The sequence below is a fragment of the Fukomys damarensis genome, unplaced genomic scaffold, assembly GCF_012274545.1.
Source record: "Fukomys damarensis isolate Sample0158 unplaced genomic scaffold, DMR_v1.0_HiC HiC_scaffold_37, whole genome shotgun sequence".
NCBI lineage: Eukaryota > Metazoa > Chordata > Mammalia > Rodentia > Bathyergidae > Fukomys > Fukomys damarensis.
In genome coordinates, this window is record NW_022900949.1 from 19,165,899 (window position 1) to 19,182,949 (window position 17,051).

General features: G+C 39.6%; 1 protein-coding gene and 1 pseudogene across 1 annotated transcript in view; both read right to left on the reverse strand.

The window, feature by feature from the left end:
* Gpr158 (G protein-coupled receptor 158) overlaps positions 1-17,051 on the reverse strand; it is a gene marked incomplete at its 5' end in the record, with an annotated part of 394,159 nt that overhangs the window by 359,985 nt on the left and 17,123 nt on the right. The gene's annotated exons all lie outside the window — the stretch shown is intronic.
* On the reverse strand, positions 7,395-8,222 carry LOC104859273 (annotated as a pseudogene).

Here is a 17,051-nt window from a genome sequence, read left to right on the forward strand (position 1 = left end):
ATTTTCATTATGACATTAGCTAAATGTATAAAAAAGACCCAAATCCTCATTTTAGCTCATCTAGCCCACCCAAAGCCCAACAAATTACAAAATAAATGCAAAATTATAAAACTAACAAAAAATAAGATATTAATTTAAGAAAATCAGTGACCATGCATTACCCATAATGAATCACCTTCCCAAACAGGAATCTGGTACTTCTATTTTATCACATCTTCTGATTGTTTCCTCTCATCTCTTTTCTCCCTTGAAATTGTTATGAAATCTTTCATTGGAAAGGCTCAGTGTCCTTTGGGTATCACCTGGGGTGAATAAATCACACCTTTTTCCTCTGCTCCTTTCTTTAATCTCTGACAATAATACTATAATACTTAGTGCTAACATGCTACAAAGAGATACAGAAAACAAACTGGGATACTAAACCTCCTGCCAGTACCGCGTATCCGGATAATCTAGCATTTGCTTAAACTATATTAGGTTAAACTTGACATGCTCCCCAAAGCTTATGCACTAAAGGCTTTCTCTCTACTGCAGTGATGGTCAGAGTAGGCCCAGAGAAGCGACTGGACTGTGAGGGTCACAACCCCATCTGTGGATTAGCCACCCACGGTTTCAGCTGGTGGGCTCCAGTGAGAGGACGCAGGTCACAGGGGCTGCCCTTGAGGTGTGGTCTGTCCCTGCCCGCTCCCACTCTCTGTTTCCTGGCTGACAGGAAGTGAGCAGCTTAGCCTTACCATGCCTTTTCCGGGAAATGTTCTGCTTTACTTCCGGTCCCCAGAAATGGAGACAGTTAAGTGTGGCCTGAAACTGTAAGCCAAAATAAATCTTTCCTCCTTTATTTGTATATGTAAAATATTTTGTCCCACCAACAGAAAGCTAATTAACCCCAAGTTAATTTTTCACATGATCATTAAAATAAAAGCCCAAAAATTGTCATAGAAAATGTACAAATCTGGGCCAGGGATTTTTTAGCTCAGTGGTTCCACTGCCTGCCTCACAAGCACAAGGACCCAGGTTCAATCCCCAGTACCAAAAAAAAACAAAAAACAAAAAACAAAAAACAAATGTACAAATCCCTCAAAATAATATAATCCAGTTTGCAAAACACAACTGTGTGGAACAAAGTGCCACAACACAAGTGCATGTGATGAACAACCAGATTCCCAAGTAAACTAAGGCTTTGGCCAGCTCTCTCCTTCGCTCTTCCAACAAATATTTATTATCTGGTACGTTCTCTGTAAGACGTTCTACACAGGTGGAGGATGCCAAGGTGAACTACACAGGTCCCCAAGCAACACCACGGGATACCAAACACCTTAAAAAGCATTAAGATTTCTCAAAGAGAAAAGAAGCTAAATTCACTGAGGAATTCATTCATTCACTTGTGGAGGATATAAAAGCTATCATTGGGGAAAAGGAGGGATTCAATAAACATCTGTTCACTGTTAATTGTTTTCACCTGTCAGATTTTCAACAGAGGACTATTCCACATAGGTCACGCCAATCCTCTAAGCCCATTTCTAATTCTACTTTAGGCCTTTTAGAAAATAATATATTCCTTCTTTCCTTTATTCAGTAAATATTTATCGAGTGCCTACAATGAGCCAGAACTGTTTGTGTATTTTGAAATGCACTAGTAAGAAGCGGGAAGAAAAATCCTGCATTTTAGAGTGCAATTCCAGTGTGAGTTAGAAAATAAACAACTACTATAATAAATAAGTAAGTTACTGTGTCACAAACATTACACTATGTGCTACAAAGGAAGAAGTGATGTGGGGAGAAGCAGGTACAATCCTGTAAACAGATGGGAACAGGATGGGTTAAATTTTCTTTTACTAGCTGGCCAGAAAAGTCCCAACTGAGATGAGATCTATAACGCATCGTGCTGCCCAGCAGATAATTACGGCACTGTATTTCCACATTCTCAATCACCAGTGTTAAAATTTCCCACTGGACTACTATTGTCCACCACAGTCGGACAGTCTTCCTTTGACTGTCTTATTTAGAAAGTGTTTCTAAGTAGTAGACTAACTGGCAAATGCATTTCTGTTTGTACCACAACCGTTTGTAATAATGAGGTCAAGTTTTCCTCAACCAACTTCAATACTGGCAGGGCTCAGTCTCAAGAGAATGAAAATCTCAACATCTTCCAGTCTACTTGGGAACATTGGGTACTTTAGGATTACAGGAAGCTGCAATTATTCTGTCCCTTTCTGGAGAAAACTGCCTTCAGAACTGGGTCTCTTAATCCCTTAAATCTAAATTCGTATATGGAAACCAGAGTCACTACACACTCAGCTTGTGAAGTACATCAGACTTGCACCGAATCACCAGAGGTAATGAGCCATGCATTCACCAGCTAGGAAATCAGCGCTGACTCATGTTCATTAGCACCTTGTCTTGGGCCTCAGAGACCCACAAAACCCTGGGGAAGGCACTTCAGACTTGGGGCAGGGGACTTAGGGGATTAAGTGGGAGGAATCGCTCCCTTCTTGGTAAAAGATAATGTGCTGAGGGAAACACAGAGACCCAAACACCTGCGGTCTCCATGTGCAGACAGAGGCAAAGGCTCTCGGCATCTGCACCGTTCCCCTGTGCAAGGTCTCTGGGGCGGAAGTGCTGCTCCCACATCCCGTGAGTAGGTGCTGCTGGGAAGTCCTGAGAGTGAGGAAGTGCCTCCTGTTTTGAGGCTTCAAGACAGAATAGCAAAGGCTTAAAGAAGCCTGCTACATGTCTCCAGAGAATACGAAATACAGCAAATACTATCCCCCAAACACCTGAGCGCTCAGCTGCTCTGCAGTCTACCACACACTACTTTACTTGTCCATCAGAGACCTGAAATACAGCAACCCAAAAGTAGAAACACCCTTGTGATTCCTCTAAAGCTCTTTATGAATTGGCCTCCAGGTCAGGACAACTGCCAAATGCCTTTTCTTGACTCCCAGTGTGCTTCTTGTATCTTGACCTTTTCTCTCCATTTCTGTGACAACTGCTATGATTCTGGCCTTCGTATCTCATGGGACTAATTTTTTTATGACAGCTATTTGATTGTGGATGACATTGCTCCCGGTTTGTAGCTTCTGAAGTTTATAAAGCTTAGGAAGCAAATACAGAATTATTAGCACACATAACAATATGACCTTTGACCCTACAGCTTTGTGTTACAACTGGCTACGTGGGTAAACATCAAGTACAGTTTTACCAGAAGCTAATTCTATGCCAGAATGGCCAGCGAGAACTTAGCTATACTAGGAAGTGACTGTAAACTACTTTATATGATTGACTCGACCTTCCTAAATAATCCTGAATCTGACTTTAGTTGGTTTCCAAAAATGCCACCAAATTAGTGAAGGTATAATAGATGTGTCATACTAAAAAGAGTCTGTTTCAGTTAAAATATCTTATTTTTACAAATTTTATGAATACAGTTGACTGCCAAACTCATTTCTCTGCCCATTCCAGCCCTCGAAAAGGTCCCCATGCAAGCAAGGCACACTAAAGCATACACAGCATGCAATGAAGTCTATCGCCCTGCTATATATGCAGTCTTTGAAATAAGTAAATCAGATCCTGATAGTTCCCCGTTCAAGATGGACACTGTAATGAGCCTCCTGCTATTTCTGCCTTTCAGAATGCTTTTTCCAAAAAGTTCATGCTTTCTCACAAAAGTTGTTTGTTTATAGACAGATGCCTTTATAACTGAAGTCCTATATTCTAAATTGCACTTACCTTGTAACTCCTACCTGGCCCCTTTCTAAAGCCTTACATGAACTCCAAACCACTCCCACGTTCTCACTAGAACACACCCCATTTCGCATCACTTAGTATACTGTAATAGACAATCTTTAGTGATCTTTTTCTATACGACTACATTTTCATGGTCTGCGTCATACTTTTTTAACATTTTTCCTTCAGTCTAAGTCTGCCCACCATCTAAATTAACTGTAGAGAAACTTCAGATACTAAAGACAAGCAAAGAGTAGCTGAAGTTAACAATGACCACACACACACACACACACAGTGAGAAAAAATCCAAGCAAACTCAAAACGTGTACTATATTGGATAGAGATACTAGATAGACTGAATGAAAGCATTAAGATTCTGCTTTTTTCCCCATGTTACTTTGGACATAATTTCCTGTTTCCATTGCTGAAAAAAAAAAAAAACACAACAGTAACAGTCATATAATCAGAATTGATGGGATACCAGAGAAGTTCTGAAATAAAGAATTGATAAAAGCAGGTACTAGTAGATCAGATGTCTTCATTCATTCTCCTCTAACAACGGATAGGCAAAATAGAATTTGGTGCCCAGGAATGGCTTGCTGCCATAACAAAAACCCAGAACATGTGGCATTAGGTTTGGATCCAGGCAGAAAGGGCTCAGTAATAGTTCATGAAAGTGGGGATCTATTAATGAATCTGAAAAACACTGAAAAGAAGATTATTCAAGGCAGAAGGGGACTTTTGTTACATAAAAGGCTAGAAGATTGGTAGTACTGTTAACTGTGAACAGAAGAATTTGTGGATCTGAGGAAGTCTGTAGGCAAATGTAGAGAGCACTATTCTTTGTACCTGCCTGTGACAAATATAAACTTGCTGGAAGGTAAGGTAGGCAGAACTCTGGAAGACAATGGTATAGGAAAAGACTTTATGAACAAATCCCCAGTAGCACGGGAACTAGCAGAAAGAATCAACAACTGGGATCTCATCTTACTAAAAAGCTTCTGTACTTCAAAAGAAACCATTAGCAGAACTAAGAGACAATCTACAATGTGGGAAAAAATTTTTACCAGCTGTACCTCAGAGACAAAGGACTATTATCAACGATATATAAAGAACTCAAAACAATAAGTCCCCCCAAATATAAAGACCCGATTCAAAAATGGGCATCCGAAATGAACAGACATTTCTCAGACAAAGAAGTAAAAGCAGCAAGAAAATATTTGAGAAAAAATTCCACATCACTGGTCATTCGAGAGATGCAGATGAAAACAACACTGAGATTCCACCTCACCCCACAAAGAATGGCTGCTATCAAGAAATCACACAATAACAAATGTTGGCGGGGTTGTGGGGAGAAAGGAACCCTCCTCCATTGTTGGTGGGAGTGCAGACTAGTGCAACCACTATGGAAATCAATATGGAGATACCTCAAAGAGCTTGGACTGGAGGTTCCATTTGACCCAGCCATCCCTCTGTTGGGTATCTTTCCAAGAGAACTAAAAGAATCATATCACAGAGAAGTATGTGCACCCATGTTTATAGCGGCACAGTTTGTAATAGCTAAATCTTGGAAACAACCTATTTGCCCATCCGTTGGAAACTGGATAAAGAAGTTGTGGTTTTTCTATAAAATGGAATATTACTCAGCCATAAAGAACGAGAAAATAGATTCATTCATAGGAAAATGGATACATATTGAAGATATACTCCTAAGTGAAATAAATAAGTCACACATGTGTAAATACCGAATAGTTTCCCTGGTATAAATAATCTGCAACAATGCATAAGATTCTAATAAGATTACTGACATTTAGAAATGGGAAGAGAGGAGCTAAAAGTGTAGGGAAGGTGGGATGGGTAGGGGAAGAGTAAAAAGGGAAAAGAAAAAAATGTGAATGAAAAGATGAAAATAAAGTGTTTGTAGATGGGGAGGGGAGGAGGGGGTGAAGGGAGGGCAGGGGTAAGGGGAAAAAATGAGAATCAAGACTTGTTATGTAGAGGTACAAGATCCCAACAATGAATGTAAATGTACTGTACCCCTAAAATGTACCAATAAACTCAATTAAAGCTGGAAAAAAAAAAGAACTGCTAGTTTTTTGGTTTTGTTTTGGCTTTTTAAAAAATGTAATAAAACATACAGAACACAAAATCTATCACCTTCACCTTTTTTGTCTTGCAAAATTGAATCTCTGTACCCATTACATCAATTCCCCATAGACTAGATGCCAGAGTAGAACCACTGTTATGGCTTGTATATAGATGTCCCTCCCAAAACCACATGCAGTATGGATTCTTTCTGGCAGAATGAAGTCCGGTAAGCTTCTTGGAAAACCCACAAAACTCTGTATTGAGTGGCATTGACAGCAAAAAGAAAGGAGACAGTACAAAATTCTAAAATATAGTCCCCAACTTCTGTGGTACAGAGGGAAGCCCAGAATCTCACTCAGCTGCTAACATAAGCAGTTTCTTAGGGAAATGGAAAGCTAAGTGTGAGGACAGATTGAAAACTACAAAGACGCAGGACCTTCAGAGAAGTTACTCCCAAGGGGCAGGACTGGGTCCCCAGGGAGGGACTGGTGAAAGTTCTCAGTTGGACTTCAGAACCGTTAGGGACTGGTAACTGATTGAGGAGGGGTGCTGGGGGTCAAACTCAGGACATTGTACTTGGAAGGCAGGTGCAATGCCACTGAGCTAAATCCCGGCCTCTACTTCTTACTTTTTGCTTTTCTGTTGTTGTTGTTTTTTTGTTTTTCCTCTACTGGGGATCAAACTCAGGGCCTTGTGCTTGCGAGGCAAGCGGTGGAACCACCGAGCTAAATCCCCAGCCCTTTTTATTTTTTTTTGTTGTTGTTTTTGATTTCTTGCTTTTTGAATTGGAGAGTTATTGCACTCATCTGGTGCCTTTACCACAATTATATGTTGAGTTTGGAGGAGATAGGGGACAAATACTACTTTTTGTGGCTCCTAAGAGGTATTATACTCAAGGAACCATTCACATTGAGACTCACACTCATCTGGACTTCCTCGTCAGAACCACATCCTGACTGCAAGACAGTACCCCAATGAAATTAGACTCAAAGGTGGAGCATTATCTGCTTGAGAAGTGACAAGCACATTCTGTAAAAAGGTCAGCTACCCTGAGATTATCTTCCTATGATAAAGCTTAGGATACCGGATTGATCGACTTTACGGAGAAGTGTTCACACTTCCTCCAACTGTACCAAACTTCCAACACAGTCGTCAAATACAAGAGTGATCCATCTTAACAGTGCATCCTCCAGCTCCAGGCATCCTTGCTGACATTATGTACAACCACAGCAAGCCACCTAGCCAAGCCTTTCCCATATTTGTGACCCACAGAATTGTAAGAAAAATGAAACGCTTGCTTCATGTCATTAGGTCATGTAATATTTTCATACACAGAAATAGGCAACTAGAATGTCTAACCAATAGAAATGAGTTACATTGCAAAAAGGAACAGTGGATCAAGGAGATACAACCAATAAGAGCATATATGCATCTACATGTGGGTGGACAGGGTATTTCTTTTTAAACAAGATTATTTAAACAAGGCACTTGACTTAAAAGGAAAACTATCTAGGACTCTTTTTCTTTTGAAGATTAATTTACTCCTACATAAAGACAAATTGCCCTACATGTTACAGCTACATACAAAGAAGTTATAAAATTGTGCTTAGTTTTACAATGATAAATGAAAAACATTAAAATTCTCCAATCAAGGTATGCAAGAATTTTTACCTTGTTGTCTTTTATGTTAAAACAGTGAGAGCAAAAAGAGCTGATGTGCACACCACTGATGGGAGGGGCCTGTTTTCACAGGACCAGTATCTCCCCATCCTGTCTCCACTCGATGTCAATCGAAACACTGTTGGCCATTGAATGTTTTAAAAATTCAGTATGTTTGAGCACATACACCAGACACTTTATGTATAATAAAAGAATGGGGAAGGGGTAAATGAAAGAATAAAGAAAACTATACTGTAGTAGTCAGGATGTGGTGGAACCAAATTGCAGTTTTTTAATGGAGAATGTATTCTTGGTCTGTAAGAAGAGAGTTCTGGAGTAGAGTTGGTGCAGGTTCCCTCTTTAGTAGACACCTCCTGTCTGCTGCTGGAAAACATCAGTTGTACCTTCGTCCTCCATTTCCAGCTGTGCAGGTGTCTTGTTTCACTGACTGGCTGTCCAGCAAATCGGAATCTGACCTGCCTCACTGACAAACCCTGTCGCTCACAATAGGCTTTCATTAGTTGACTGAGTGGTGGATGCCTCTTAATCTTAAACTGCACCACAGAAGAATCCTGCCCCACCATCTTCAAATGAATATGATCTTGTTCTCAGTCTTGATCCCTTCCTTGGGCTTTTCATCAGCCATAGCGAGCGCCGGAGTCTTCTCAGCTGCCACTTCACAAAAGAGGTACCAGGTCCGCACCAAAGGAGCACACAAGCAGCACCAGGAGCAGCAGAGAGAGGCAGCAGTGGTGGCTGAGGGAGAGCGGAGAGGGTATTTATCACAGAATATCTGCAAAATACTTACCAAAACTGACCCAAATGTATGGCAAAGGGGACCTCAAATTCCAAAGGAAATATCATAGTATATCTTTTACACATAATGCATTAAATTGTGAGTTGAGCTTCTTAAAAGGATAGCTTGAATGTATTTTGCATGTTTGGTAAATTAGCCTTAGGGTGAAAACATATATTAGAATTGAATGATAGTGAAAACACTACACATAAAACTTTGTAGAAAGCATTAATGAAGTAGAAGGAAATTTGTTACTTTAAATACTGCAAATTTATCAAAAAACAAATTTTTAAAAAACTAAATATTTAATTCAAGAAAACAGAAATGAAGAAACACTAGATACAATACAAATACTCAGAATGAATGTAAAATAAAGAGGCAGAAGCCAATGAAAAAAAGACAGAAATGACAGACAAGAGAGCCAGTTTAATAAGGATCTCTGTTTTAGAAGTGTGACAAAATAATGCTAATACCGAATTATAACACATAAATATGCATGAGTCCATACTGATATAAATGATTAAATAATGTGGAATGACAGAACAGATGATCTGAACAAAGGGAGAAACATTCTATACTCACAAAAGGGATAACTTATTACAATAAAAATGTCAATCCTCAACAATTAAGCCATAAATTTAATACACAATAAAAATTACAAATAGATTTTTAGGTACTTAATAGTTTACTTAAGCTTTAGTGAAATAATTTTAAAAAACAGCTGCAAAAAAAAAGAGAGAGAAGAATTTACCCAACCAAATAGTAACACATACAACCATTGTAGACATGTGAAGACATGAACCAAAAAAGAAGACAAAACATGGATACAACACACTTATGTGTATGATAAAAGATGACAGTTTTGAGAGTCTGGCTAAGTGAGTAAAAATAATAACTGAATCCATGTGCAGTAGATTCAAGATGCTTAAGGCCCGTCAAGGATAAAGCTGTGAAGATAATAGTTGATAGCATAACAGAATGTTTTGTGACAATATATGGAAAGATTTCATAAACCTAAAAGTATAAGCCATAAGCCAAAATTCTGACTAAGTCACATCAGAAATATTTTAATGCTCAGGGCAAGGGAGAACATTATGGACAAAGTTAACGGAAAGATAACAGATTGAATAATTTTTCAACACCTAAAATTGACAAGGAAATATCTCAAATAGACTAAGATCTGATGCAACCTAGAAAAACTTTAGGAATTACAATAGAAGATGTGCAAAGGATATGAATAAGTAGATTAGAGAAAAGTAAACTCAATAGGCCAATGAGCATATAAAAAGATGCTTACGGTCATTAGCAATCAGAGAAATGCAAATAAAAATAATAGATATTATTTCATATTCCACTATGCTAACAGAAAATTAGAAAGGTATGGTCTTTTTTTCCCCTCATTAAGTTTATTGGTATATTTTAGGTACACAGTAGTTACATTCATCACTGGGATCTTGTGCCCTTGCATGTCTTATCTTGGTTCTCATTTCTTCCCCATTCCTCTGCCCTCCCTTCACCCCCTCCTCCCTTCCCTATTTACAAAGACTTTGTTTCCATTTTTTCCTGTTCTCCTATTTTTTTTCTTTTCCATTTTTTCCTTCCCCTACCCTTCCCACTTCCCCTACTCCTTTAGACCTTTTCTTCCTATTTCACATTATCAGTTACACCATTTAAACCTTAATTAGAATATGGAGAGTTAGTGGGAATATGAGGCTACACAATTGTTGCTGCTGGGTGTACAGAATGATACACCCTAACTGGAGAGCAGTCTAACAATACTTAATAAAATTACATCTACTCTTCTCTGTGACCCAGAAGTCCTGCTCTTGAGTTTCAAAAATATTCTCATGCCCAAGAGGGGGCATGTAATTCATATTGTGTAGCAGTAGAAAAATGACTGGTTGTAAATGTAGTATCGATGCTATATACGTAAAATACTGAGTGCTGTGGCTCCTGTCTAGATGTCCCCAAAGCCTCATGCTTTGATGAAGAGGAGCATTTTAGAGGTGGCTGGATCTAGAGTGTGTGGCACTGGGACCAAGGGTGTGCGATTGCTAAATCAGTTCACTGACTGGGTTGGCACAGTTCTGCCAAGTGTTAAGGGTATGAGTGCTACACCCACCCTAGTGTGGCATAAGATATAATTAAGGGCTAATGTGCTCTCTCCTGCCTGCTTGCTATGGACTGTTTCCTCTCTGTGATGCCTCTCTGACATAGCACCTTAGCTGCCTCAGAATTATAGAATAAAACTTCTACAAACCGGGAGCCAAATAAACATTTTCCCCATTAATTTGGGGTGTCAAGTATTTTTTCTTAGCAATGAGAGGAGTAACTAAGACGCTGAGTTTAAAAACTGAGTGGTGTCGCTGGGCATGGTGGCACACGCCTATAATCCCAGCACTCAGGAGGCTGAGGCAGGAGGATCACGGTGAGTTCGAGACCAGCCTGGGCTACATAGTGAGTTCCAGGTCAGTCTCAACTACATAGTGAGACCCTGTCTCAAAAAACCAAAAAAAAAAAAAACCAAACAAAAAACAAAACAAAACAAAACTGAGTGGTGTCAATAAAACATAAGAAAGACAATGATATATGCAATTAATTAAAATTATTTGCACACAAAGAACATATGATCAGAAGCATACACTTCACACATTAGTTGGAACTAGCACAAAGAATCAACAACTGGGATCTCATTTTATTAAAAAGCTTCTGCACTGCAAAAGAAACCATCAACAAAACTAAAAGACAACATACAATGTGGGAAAAAGTTTTTACTAGCTGCTCCTCAGACAAAGGACTGTCATCTAGAATATATAAAGAACTCAAAAAAAAATCAGCCCCCTCAAATATAAAGACCTGATTAGAAAAATGGGCATCTGAAATGAACAGACACTTCTCAGACAAAGAAGTAAAAGCATCAAGTAAATACATAAATAAATGCTCCACATCACTGGTTGTTAGAGAGATGCAGATGAAAACAACACTGAGATTCCATCTCACCCAACAAAGAATGGCTGCTATCAGGAAATTAACCAATAACAAATGTTGGTGGGGTTTGGGGGAGAAAGGAACCCTTTTCCATTGTTGGTGGGAGTGCAGACTGGTGCAACCACTATGGAAATCAATATGGAGATACCTCAAAGAGCTGGGACTAGAGGTTCCATTTGACCCAGCCATTCCTCTGCTGGGTTTCTTTCCAAAAGAATTAAAAGAAACATACCACAGTGATATATGCACAACCATGTTTGAAGCGGCACAGTTTGTAGTAGCTAAAACTTGGAAACAGCCCATTTGCCCATCAGTTGGAGACTGGATAAAGAAGATGTGGTTTTTCTATAAAATGGAATACTACTCAGCCATAAAGAATGAGAAATTAGAGTCATTCATAGGAAAATGGATACATATTGAGGATATACTAAGTGAAATAAATAAGTCACACATGTGTAAATACCGACTAGTTTCTCTGGTGTAAAAAACTATAATAGTACTCCAGATCCTAATGGGATAATTAACAATGTGAAATAGGAAGAAAAGAGCTAAAGGTGTAGGGAAAGTGGGAAGGGTAGGGGAAACGTAATAAGAGAAAAGAAAATAAATATGAGAAAATGGAAAAAAAGTATTTGTAAAGAGGGAAAGGAGGAGGGGCTGAAAGGAGGGCAGGGACAAGGGGAAAAAACGAGAACCAAGACCTGTCATGTAAAGGTACAAGATCCCAATGATGAATGTAACTGTACTGTATACCTAAAATGTACCGATAAACTCAATAAGAAAAAAATATCTTCAGACATCTCCCTTCCTTTGAGACCTGTCATCCTGAGAAAATACTCCTCACAAAAACACCCGTTTCTCTGTCACTTAGCTCAAGCCTATAACTACAGAAAGTATAAAGACACCAAGAACACAGTTCTTGCAGGGCCTAGTGACAGAGAAATTACCTGGCAAGTCTATCACATCAGGAATGGCTCAGTGCTGAAGTACTTGGCCTCAATCTACTTAGCACATATAGGCAGTTCTTTCAGGACAGTGCTAACTTTCCCTTTAGCACAACTAAAACTTGAATTACAAGTCATCGAACGAACTGAACAAAACCAGAGGTCAAGACACCAGACAAGATCTAGAACCCAAAGATTAAAAAGATATCATCAACAACAAGCCGATATTTCATTTGTCCATAGTTAGTTTTTTGTTTGTACCCGGGATAGAACTTGGGTCCTTGCACTTGCTAGGCAGGCGCCGGAACCAATGAGCTAAATCCCCGGCCCAATCCATAGTTTTTAGTCATAAAGAACCTTCCAGAAACAATGTGAGAAGAACACAGAGTTGCCATGGCTAAATGACTTATCTAAAATATACAGCTCTAGATAGCAGCTAAGAAACTCAAAGCTATTTAACTTGAAATCTATTACTTAGCCCCTATATTACAGCTCGTTGACTATGTCTAGCAGAAGTAGTTTACCTGCCAGAATACTCAGTAAGTTAACAGGTTTTATAAAGACTTTATTGAGAGGTGGGGGCATAGGGACCTATTAATGTAAGGCGGTCTGATGGGTGGTGGTCTGTATGCAAGGCAGAGGATATCATTCTTTAAACGATAGTAGTGTAATCTGGATACGGTGGTACACTTTTCTTCCTGGACACTGAGGAGGCTAAGGTAGATCAGCGGCAAGTTGGAAGTCAACCTGGGCAAATTATCAAGACACTGCCTCAAAAAATAAAGGACTGGGATGTAGCTCAGTGATGGAGCACATGCCTATCATTTGTGAGACTCTCAATTCAATCCCTAGTACTATCAAAAAAGGTCTAGTGGGAAGGAAAAAAACAGAGATAAAGATACAACTTAATCGTCCACACGAAATGCAGATACTGAATATGCCAGTGGCATGTTAGGTATGAAATGGGGCAAATAACGTGGGATTAAGAGTTTAGTCAGCCTGATAACCGTTAGTAGTTAGCACTAGCGGTCTGCATTTTCTCCAAGCTTCTGATGACGGCATTTGTGCTGTGACTAGAGTATTTAGGTCTGGGTCAACTGAATACATATATGGATGTAGATCTCTTAAGTGTTTGCCTCATAAGAAGAAGTTGTGCGCAGATCTAACAGTAATTAGTAGTAACCCAAGAGGGAAAAAACCAGAAATATCAAAAACTGACTATTCCACAAATTCACACACAACACCTAAAAGTGCTGCTTTCCTGTACTATTTTCCCTAAGCAGCCCCAAGACAACAGGCTCCGTTGGTCTGGAGTGTGATGCACATGAGCACAGCTTTGGACCTGCCGCACTCGCCAGCTTGTAGAACTCACCCATCGGTTACTCCTGCTCCCAGTGGGAGGCTCACGGCCCGCACCCTTCCCACTCTGCCGCTTCTCAGTTCTGCTGCGGACACAGGCGCGCACGCAAGTCTCAAACAGGACAAGAGTATCTTTGAAACACCTACTACTAACTACTAACGTGGGATATTCAGAGTGAGATGCGGCTTATTCTTGTATGAAAACCTCTTGAATACAATCATTTTGTAGGCGTCAGTGAACTTTCGAAGGCTGTTTTCCTCTTCTCCTGTTACAGCTTCAATACACTGAATTAGAAAACAATTTTTCTTTTGCAAATTTTTCCGTTTCTAAAGACATTTGTTAATAGTAAATCAAAAGTGGGAAAAATAACCTCTAACATTCACCAGAGATACACACTGCCGTTAACTTACTACAAAGGAATGTGAAAAATCAATTTGTTTATTAAACTTGGCCAGTCATTAGGTATGTGAAAAATGAGCACATAAATGCACACTAATTCACGTTCCTGGACACTAATGTGCATCCCATAAACCTTGCTCTGAGCAATTCATGATGCCATGTAGTAGACACTATATTTTAAATTGTCACAGTCACCTAATTTCCAAAAAAGTGACTACCTATTACCTCATTTGATTTTCACTACACTACTAGGCATAAAATACCAAGATGTCTCACAGCTTAACATAATGCCAAAACATAAAAATAGCGTCAAGGCAGCTAACTGACACCCAGACAATACTAGGGGAGGTAAGGTTTCCACTGTTACCTGAGTCTGTAGAACCCACTTGCTCCAGAAGTGCTTCTTCTGCCAGTTGCAGCTTTCTGAGTCCGGACACAGGGAGCCACAATGTAACCCTGCACTCATCTGACAACTCAGTCAGAAGTAACTAAACACATATGCAGTTTAAAAGGGCAGTAACAGTACCACACAGGAAGGCAGGAATCTGTCTAGCAGCTCCAATCAAAGATTTACACGGCAAGAAGGCCTGGGGGAGGTCAGAGCGCTGAGCTTCCCTTCCAAATCTTGCTGGGTATGCCAAGGGTACAGGGTCTCCACTTCTCCACTTAGATCATGAGAGAGGTTCACGCGCTGGTGCTGCACTGAGTACCCTTGTGGGACGTGGCTCCTTCTGCGCGTTATGAAAGTATCCAATCCCTGAACTCAGAGCTGACCTCCTAGATGCATGTGCAGGCTCCTACTATCACGCCTTTGCATCGCAGCCACACGAGCTTCAGGCAGGATTAGAAACCAGGAAGTGCGCAATAATGAAATCCTTCCTCTCTGAACCAGGGATCTTGTGTCTTCTGGCAGCATCCACAAAACAGTGACAAACTAGCTAATTAGCTTGCAAGTAAACTCTGGATAGGCTCTGTATAGCGCTTATGTAACTCTACCGTCTGACAAGTAAATTTACTCAGAAAAATCACATCTACTAGTGATAAAAAAGATGTAAAGGATTAATTTTTGTAAACCCGAGTACATGTACACAATATGCAGCCATTAACAACAGCGCTACAAACCAGGCATGGTGGCACACTCCTGTAATCCCAACACTTGGGAGGCTGAGGCAGGAGGATCGCTGTGAGTTCGAGATCAGCCTGGGCTACATTGTGAGTTCCAGGTCAGTCTCAGCTATACAGTGAGACCCTGTCTCAAAAAACAACAACAACAACAACAACAAAAAAAAAAACACAATAGAGCTACAGAAGTATATTTACTGAATTTTGAGACATAAAACAAATGGAATATTCTAATACACATATTTTACAGTAAAAGTACATATACTGGATGTTATCAGTGATGATTTCTGAGCAGGAACATTATGAGTAAATAGAATTTTTTCTTCTGGTTGATCATTAGTTTCTATAATTTCTCAACACACACTTTTATAGAAGGAAAATAAAGAGTTATAATTTAAAACTAAAGGAGAATTGTTCTGCCCCTTTAAAGTTCTAGAGTAAGAGATTCTATAATCTTCCAAACCCTGCCTTTCTACCAAGTGGGTGTCCCCATCTTTAATCAATGCTTCCTCAAGACTGAGTATGTGATGATCTGTATTTGGCCCATCTTCCATCTGTTCAGGTGTGTTTGGTACTGGTCAGGGCAGAAAAGCAAATGATTGTTTCTAAAATTTAAAGGCTGACCATCTGAATCTCAGCAACCTGATCGGAAATATTTTTAGCATGCTTTCACAAAACCGCACGCAAGGGTGCAAACATCAGTGGCAGTACAAGTTGCTTTGTCATCTTGACAGGCTCCATCCAAACTCTCCACAGGACCAAAGTGGACCGCACCCCCGGCGGATGCTAAGTTAACAATAACACCAGCAAGACTGCACATGATCTGACACCGAGCACTGCTGGCCCTGGGTGACTGAACACAATTTCACTGTAAACACTCTCATTTTTCCCTCATTGCAAGATGGTAACCCGCTATGCAGCCTTAAGATTCATTTTGCCTCTTGTATTTATACAAAACAATTAGCTTTAGTTATATAAGTGTATCATTACCAAATGGTATTCTGCTTATTGAGAAGGCCAAATGTGAGAAGTATTTTAGCAGTCTTTTTTGCTGTGCCACTTTGTAATAACAATAATCTTGCCCGGATACTGCCCCAACTAAATTCAAGGCTGTTTTCCAACCATACAACCACTTCATCGTTCAATCATGACTTGGTGTTGTAGTAACATAAAAACCTGATTCCCTCTAAAATATCTAGAAGAATTTGACAGCAGTATATTTTAAAGAAAAATGTCCTCCTGCCCCACACCACTCTGCAGTGCACACATTCAGAGCAGCTTGCCAGAACTTTACGCCATGCACGCATCTGCCATCTGTCTGACTCTCCGTTCTGGGGAGTCTTTGTGGAAATCAGGTCGAGACTTCCTTGAGAAGGCTTGCACATTTTGTGAAAAAATAACTTATTTGATTTAAACAGAGAACTAATAAATATAAAACAGAGTAAGGTCAATCAGGATGAGCCAGATGCCCTCCGTCCACAAGTACAGTGTTTGCATTTCAGGATTCCTGCGGGTAACTCTCCTTCGAAGTGAAATGCAGCACATCTTCTGAAATTGCTCAGGTTTGGCGTTTGATAATAGAAGATTGTTCCTCTGGAAAAAAAAAATATTTTGAGGCCGCTACTTTTACAGAGTGAGCTGACTGATGTTTTATTTGTGTGGTTCTTCACTTCAATAATTTTAAATTTCCAAACACATCTGCAGTGTTCTTCTCAGTACCTTTTTGGATATGAACATTTCTGAATGAACTATGACAATCTCTTGTTAGGGAACCCAGTGTAGAGGTCATTTCTACTGACTTGAATAATTCAAATAATTCTCTGAGAGAAACAATACTTTTCTCATGAGGAAAATAAGGTCCAGAGAAATTACATAATATATCTAAAATTACACTTTTCTGGGTGGCAACGGGAAAAAATAAGGGAATATTCTGCCAGAGAAAATATACATCTAATATAAATACTATAAT